This window comes from Pan paniscus, chromosome 3, assembly GCF_029289425.2.
Source record: "Pan paniscus chromosome 3, NHGRI_mPanPan1-v2.0_pri, whole genome shotgun sequence".
Classification (NCBI taxonomy): Eukaryota; Metazoa; Chordata; class Mammalia; order Primates; family Hominidae; genus Pan; species Pan paniscus.
The window spans coordinates 83,399,378-83,405,377 of NC_073252.2; positions in this window are offsets into that span (position 1 = coordinate 83,399,378).

Sequence of the window (6,000 nt, forward strand, 5' to 3'; positions counted from 1 at the left end):
TTATGAACTAGTAGCACCATTCAAAATGCCATCATTTAAGTATGATCCAGAGTCTGAATGGGATCTACATAATTTTGAACTTGATATAAATAAAATATACAAATTGACCTTGAGCATGCACAATAGTCATTGAATCCAAACACATGTTAAAGAGAATTAAACATTATAGAAAAATCTATGTGTATATATAAATGTTTTCATAGTTTTCTCCACCAAAGCAGTGCAGAATGCAATGTGAATGGGGCTCAGTGTAAACTTATTGTCACTAGTGGGCCACTTACCAAAACTTTGTGTTACCTTTCTATAATGATTTTTTAGAAATCCAATTGCAAAATGTTATCTTAAGAATTAAAAAGGATCAACTAGAAAATACTAGTAGAATTATGCATTAAAAATAATGTATTTCAGATAGAGAAAAGTATAATGGATGAAAGGCTTTTATTTTGCTTCTTTTGAAGCACTGTTTAAAAGGGGCATACCAGAACTCTTCACAATAACAAAGACATGGAATCAACCTAGGTGCCCAACAACAGTGGATTGGAAAAAGAAAATGTGGTACATATACACCATGGAATACTACACAGCCATAAAAAGAATAAAATCATGTCCCTTGCAGCAACATGGCTGTAGCTGGAAGCCATTATTCTAAATGAACTAATGCAGAAGCAGAAAACTAAATGAGGAGCTAAACATTGTGTACTTATGGACATAAAGATGGCAACAATAGACACTGGGGACTAATAGAGTGGGGAGGGAGGGTTGAAGGAGTAACTATTGAGTACTATGCTAGGTACCTGGGTGATGGGATCAGTTGTACTCTCAACCTCAGCATCACACAATATACCATATTAACAAGCCTGTACATGTGCCCCCTGAACCTAAAATGAAAGTTGAAATTCAAAAAATAAAATAAAAAAGGAAAAGTGGTATACCTGTCTGGATTGTGTTAGGGTATCATATACAGCTATATTTTGGCTGAGACATGCTAGTTCTGGAGAAAGATGTAACATGAATGAAGGAAGATTCCCCACCTCCCACTTGAGGACTTCATTATCACACAGAACATGATCACACAGAAATTACACATCTGGAATTCTCTGTGTTTCTCTGGAATTCTAGAAGGGATTCTTAAGCATACACCTTTTTTCTCTCTCTCTCTCTCTCTCATTAAAGGGTGCATATTAGCATCATTATGCTTAAATACATCATTTCCTTTATCCTTAGTGCTCTGTTATTTCATCTTCCTTGTGCTAAGCTCTCTACATTGTGCTTTACCATTCATACACATTTGCTGAGTCTTGTTGCATAGAAGCAAGGAGTACAAATGCCTGATACCACTATTCTTGACTTTTCTAGGGAAAGAAGAGCCAGCGTTGCATGGCATACCTGGGGTACAGATGAGTGTAAGGAATGAAAATTTAATAAGGGTAAATATCCTGTGACTTATTCACCCACATTTATGTATCTGCTCTTCCGACAGCTCTTTTAATAAAAGAAATAACTTTTTTACACTCTTTCAAAATACTGCAGTTTGAATGGAGTGGGGTGCGATGGGGAAAAGGAGGCAATACACTGACTTGTAAATTTGCCAACTGTGACTTGAGCTCTTCTTCCTCCAGTGCACAGAATGCATGTTTCATGAATCAAAGTGAAGATATCCTTAATGGGCCCATAATCAATCAAGCATTTTTGATCGCTAGGTTTGCTTTATGGCAGTAGTGTAGTGGTGAAATAGTGTAGCAGAGCGTTCCTAAACAGTCACCAGAATTTAAACTGCTATTGAATCCAGATTGACAGATAGCATTACTGATGAAATTTAAGGGCTCCTGCTCACCACAGCAGCTGACACAGCTTTGGCATGTGACTGCATTGTTGTGGATGATGCCCTGCTCACTTCTGGCGGTCGCTGGGTGTTAAATAATACCAGTATTGTCAAGTGCTTCTCATTTTTTACCCAGGGACATTTATAATTCTCTGCTTCATGTACTTTCTAATTCTTCATGCTCAGTGGTAGGAATGAAAATTAATTACTCTGGGAATATGAATGTTACTTTGACAAATCATTCCTTTTCTGCTAAATAATGTTTTCATCAGTGAAACCAGGGCATCCCTGCCCTCTGTTCTATTGTCCTGTTCCCCTACTTCTCCTTCTTATGCCCTAAGATCTTTTTTGAAATGCCAGAAATGAACAAGGGTCATTACCTTTTAATTGAAGTCTGGGATTTAGATGTGATTTACTTGAAACCCTTCCTAAATATGGCATTTAAGTCTACTTGAAATCCCAGTTTTCTATCTCTGTAGCTCAGCCAAAGATGTTGCTTTGATTTCTGATCTGCACATTCCTGGGAGTATGAGGTCTCACTTGTCTGAAAAAGAGAGATGTGCATTCATTTGAAGTTTCAGTTGACTTACAGTTCTTTTTTGACCTTTGCTGCTAATAGCTGGCAGAGAATAAAACCAGACAAGTCAATCACTGTCTAGATTTTATAAACTATTGGCTGCTTCTTGAAGGATTGTAATGCCTATTTTATTGGTCTGTTGTACCATAGGAAGGGATTTATAATGTCCAAAAAAGGAAACCATGGCTAGCTAGCATCATCTAGATCTGTTGGTAATAAAGTCATTACAATTAATTACTATCCATTAGCTAGAAATGAGCAGAAATCACACCAAGGAGAAACTCAAAGCATTTCAATCATTAGAATTATTTTGGCATTATCATATTTAATGTTCTGTAAAGAGTTAACCAGTTTTTCTGATTTTTTAATTAAGCTGAACTCTTCTTCTTAATGATTTTTTGAAATTTTAAAACTTCCAGAGGAAGACTCTGCAACTCACTGCTCCTGAAACACAAGATGAAACCCTTTATCTTTGACCCCGCCTTCATGTCCTGAAGACTGCTAGCTCTTCGCATACTACCATTCTCCCTAGTGCAATTCATGCCATAGGTATTGGTGACTTCCACTCTGGCCTCTCAGTTTCTTGAATTTCTCTCCTCCAATACTCTTGTCCTACAGTCTGCCTTAGGCACTCATTCTATTGTCTGTACCCTAGATCAGCAGTTCTCAAGAAGTAATCCAATGTATCCTAGGTCTCCAAGATACTTTCAGGGGGCTTATGGTGTAAAACCATTTTTATACTACTACCAAGATGTTACTTACCTTTTTTCTTTTTCTCGTCTCACATGTGTACAGTGTTTTCCAGAGGTTACATGACATGTAATGCCACAACAGATTGACTACAGAAGCAGGTAGGATAATCCAGTTGCCTTCTATTCAGCCACACGTTAAAGAGATGTGCAAAAACATGAAAAAGTACCACTCCTCTCACTAATTTTTTTTTTGTTTGGGAAGACATTGTTATCTTTCTTAAAATTATTATGTTACTATTTAATGTATTTGTTATTTTAATGAATAAATATTTTAAACATTCTCAGTTTTAATTTCTAATGCAGTATCAACAGATATAATCTACATTAAAAAGATTTTTGGAATCAATAATTTTTAAGACTGTAAAAGGGTCTGGAAACCAAAAAGTTGATAACTGCTGCCATTTACCAAATTTCTCAAATTGTCTGGGAAGATGAAACCTTCTTTTTATATTGTTTTTGTTGCTTTGTAATTTTTAATTCATCATAGATTGATACTTTTGGAAAGTGAAATAAAAATAAGCTAGTAATAAAAATGTAGATCTAAAGAAATGCCAGCTCACTGATCAGATGGTTGGGTATCATGGCACTGTCAAATTGTTATAAAGTTTTGTACTTGTTTAGTCCCCATTTTTGCTGTTATCTCATCATGGGCCCTTTTGAGCTTCACAGACTGGCTCTGTTTCATAATTGTACTTTGGGTAGCACTGCTCTAGACCTTGTCATTGCCAGTGTTGGCCGTTCTCCCATCAAAGCAACATACCATGCTCTGACCACAACCTCCTGTCTTTTCAGTTCACTCCCTCTGGTATCTCAATTCCAAAAATCCTTCTGTTCTCACCAAGAGCTTCAATCTGTTTCTCCAACATCTTTTGACTTTTCCTCAGTGCCCTCAGTTTCTTCTTTTTCTCTTAAATTTCACAGTCACTTTTCAAATCTCAACTCTCAAATCTCAATTCTCGAATCTCACATCTCAACTCTCAAATCTCTTGCCTATTTATCACTTTCTTATAACTCACAACCCTGTTCAAATCCAACTCTATACTCATGCTACGTCTGCCTTCATGCAGATGAATGTGGCTGGGAAAAAAATATCCACAGTCATTCCAACATGGCTTAGTCTATTCATGACAATAACTTCAAGTGGGCCCTTAGTTCCGCCTATAGTGGACAATGTTGTCTGGTGGTTGTATTGTGATACCAAATAACCCCCAAAATCTCAGTAGCAAATGCAATAAAGATTTGTGTCTTATTCACTTTGTGCTCTATGGGTCAGCTTCAACTCTTTACTCTGGGACTTGGACTAATGGAGCAGCTTCTTCTGGGGGTTGTTGCTATTCTTATGGAAAGGAAATGAAAAGACAGCAGAACTAGAGATATTTCTTAAGCCTTGTCTTCCAGTGTAGTATATTCCTCTTCCACTTCTATTTCATTGACTAAAGAAAGTCACTTTATCAAGTCTAACACCAATAGAATGGGAAACTTAATCTTTTTACAGCAACAAGCATGGTAAAGAGAAACCTCTAGGATGGGGCAGTAAATATTTTCATGTCAGCACAACCTACCACCCTGTCCAATACTACAATTTCTCACCCAATCGCTCTTCCATTCTTACAAGTGTGTAATGCTTTCTCCATTCCCCTAAACCTCATTCACCTCCTCTCTCATCCTTACCACTGTTGATGACCTTGCTTTAATTTCATGGAGAACATCAAAACAATGAAAAGAGAAAAGTCACATGCTCCCACCTACCCACCTACCTGCATTTGTGGCCACATATGCTACTTTCCCTTGGCTTTGCTTTCCATATTCCTGCTTAGGGCTTCATTTGTCTCCAAAGTTATATTGTGTCTCACCTCCTTGAAGTTATTGCCCCAGCACCTCTTTTCTCACTTCTACATTGTCAGTTTCTGTCCTGTACTAAATCATTCCCTTCAGTATGCCAATATGTTATGTTTCAGTCAACCTTAAAAAAACAAAACCAACAAGCAAAAAACCTTTCCTGACCTCATTCCACCTCACACTTCTCTATTTATATTTCTCATTTTTGAAAAAGCTGTTGATGCATTCTATCACTAAGTTCTCTCTTCCCATTCTTTCCCAAAACCCCTCCCCTTATGAATGCTTCAGTGACCTCTATGTTGTTAAGGACAGTAGTCGATTCTCAGCCATCATATTCCTTGACCTTGTATTCCATATGACCATCATGGAAATAATTTCTCTGCTTGCCATGCAGGACACTATTCAGGACCTGGTCTTTCTTCTACCTCTCTATTTCTTCTCAATCTTTGTGTGGTTTCCTCCCCATTTCTCTAACTCCTTCATGTTGGAATACTTGAAGAAAGAGTAACGGGCTTCCTTTTCTCTGCCTGTATTCTCTTCCTTGGTAAGCTCAGCCAGTCTTGACTTCAAGCAAATCCTACTTTTCGCTGTCTCTCAAGTTTATAACTTAAGCTTAGGCCCCTCTTGTGAACTCCATACGTACAGATCCAATGCCTATTTTACACCATCAGTTGGATTTCTGTTTGGCATTTCTGATCCAATATGTTCTAAAATCATCTCAAACCTCTCTAAAACCTTCTCCTCTTATAGTCTTCCCCATCTCAGTAAGTTAGAATTCTATTTGTCCATGTTTCCAAATGAAAAACCTTATGACTAGTGTTGATTATCTTCTTTCTTCCCCTCTGAATATCTGATCATCAGCAAATTTAGATAGCTATACCTTCAACACAAATAACATAGTTGACTGCTTCCCACGAAATCCACTCTTACCACCAAAGTCCAAGTCACCATCCTCTCTCTTATGGATCATTGCAGTAGTCTCCTATTTAGTCTTCCTGTGTCTGAACCTG